At 33.6% G+C, this 1,778-nt stretch overlaps 1 non-coding gene across 1 annotated transcript; it reads left to right on the forward strand.

Annotated features, from left to right (window-relative positions):
- Nucleotides 1–568: 568 nt before the first annotated feature.
- Nucleotides 569–676, forward strand: LOC112738703 (small nucleolar RNA R71). The gene has a single exon (XR_003169648.1). It is a non-coding gene; the product is annotated as a small nucleolar RNA R71 (small nucleolar RNA).
- Nucleotides 677–1,778: the final 1,102 nt, after the last annotated feature.

Below are 1,778 nucleotides of genomic sequence, written 5' to 3' on the forward strand. Positions count from 1 at the left end.
TAGATGGATTCTGCTCAGAATTCTCTGTCTGTTGCTGAGAGGATGATGGAAAAGGCTTGCTATTGCTAAACCTATTTCTTTCACCATTATTAAAGCCTTGTTGAGGCTTTTGTTGATCCTTCCATGAGAAATTTGGATGATTTCTCCATGAGGGATTATAGGTGTTTCCATAAGGTTCTCCCATGTAATTCACCTCTGCTATTGCAGGGTTCTCAGGATCATAAGCTTCTTCTTCAGAAGATGCCTCTTGAGTACTGTTGGATACAGCTTGCAATCCATTCAGACTTTGAGAAATCATATTGACTTGCTGAGTCAATATTTTATTCTGAGCCAATATGGCATTCAGAGTATCAATTTCAAGAACTCCCTTCCTCTGAGGTGTCCCATTATTCACAGGATTCCTTTCAGAAGTGTACATGCACTGGTTGTTTGCAACCATGTCAATGAGTTCCTGAGCTTCTGTAGGCATTTTCTTTAAGTGAATGGATTCACCTGCAGAATGGTCCAATGATATCTTTGATAATTCAGACAGACCATCATAGAATATATCCAGGATGGTCCATTCTGAAAGCATGTCAGAAGGACACTTTTTGGTCAGTTGCTTATATCTCTCCCAAGCTTCATAGAGGGATTCACCTTCTTTCTGTTTGAAGGTTTGAACATCCACTCTAAGCTTGCTAAGCTTTTGAGGAGGAAAGAACTTGGCTAAGAAAGCCGTGACCAGTTTATCCCAAGAGTTCAGGCTGTCTTTAGGTTGAGAGTCCAACCATATTCTAGCTCTGTCTGTTACAGCAAATGGGAAAAGCATAAGCCTGTAGACCTCGGGATCAACCCTATTGGTCTTAACAGTATCACAGATTTGCAAGAATTCAGTTAAGAACTGAAAAAGATCTTCTGATGGAAGTCCATGAAACTTGTAATTCTGTTGCATCAGAGAAACTAATTGAGGCTTTAACTCAAAATTGTTTACTCCAATGGCAGGGATTGAGATGTTTCTTCCATGTAAACTGGAATTTGGTGCAGTAAAGTCACCAAATATCTTCCTTGCATTATTATTATTTTCAGCCATGCCTCCTTCTTTTTCAAAAATTTCTATCAAATTATCTCTAGAGAGTTGTGCTTTAGCTTCCCTTAGCTTCCTCTTCAGAGTCCTTTCAGGTTCAGGATTAACTTCAATAAGAATGTCTTTATCCCTGTTCCTACTCATATGAAAAAAAAGAGAACAGAAAATAATAGGGATCCTCTTTGCCACAGTAGAGAGGTTCCTTTATTGTGAGTAGAAGAGAAGAAAAAGAATTCGAACACAAAAGGATGGAGAGGGTTCGAATTTTTAAGAAGAAGAGAAGTGTTAGTAGATAAATAAATAATTAGAAGGAGATGAGAGAGGGAAATTTTCGAAAATTAAATAAATTAAGATAAAACATATTTTTATTTTTAATTTAAAATTAAAGTTAAAATTCGAAAATTTTTTTAAAAAAGAAAAATTAAATTAAATTAAATTAAAATTTAAAATAATTAGTTAATTAAAAAGGAATTTTGAACAAAAGGGTAGTGATTTTCAAAAATTAGAGAGAGAAAATTAGTTAGGTAGTTTTGAAAAAGATATGATTGAAATAGAAAACTTTTAAAATCAAACAAAAAGTCAAGTAGTTAATTGAAAAAGATTTGAAAATCAATTTTTGAAAAGATAAGAGGTTAGAAAAGATTTTGAAAAAGATGTGATTGAAATTTATTTTGAAAAAGATTTGAAAAAGGAATTTAAAAAGATTTGATTTTAA

The sequence above is a fragment of the Arachis hypogaea genome, chromosome 13 (genome assembly GCF_003086295.3).
Source record: "Arachis hypogaea cultivar Tifrunner chromosome 13, arahy.Tifrunner.gnm2.J5K5, whole genome shotgun sequence".
NCBI lineage: Eukaryota > Viridiplantae > Streptophyta > Magnoliopsida > Fabales > Fabaceae > Arachis > Arachis hypogaea.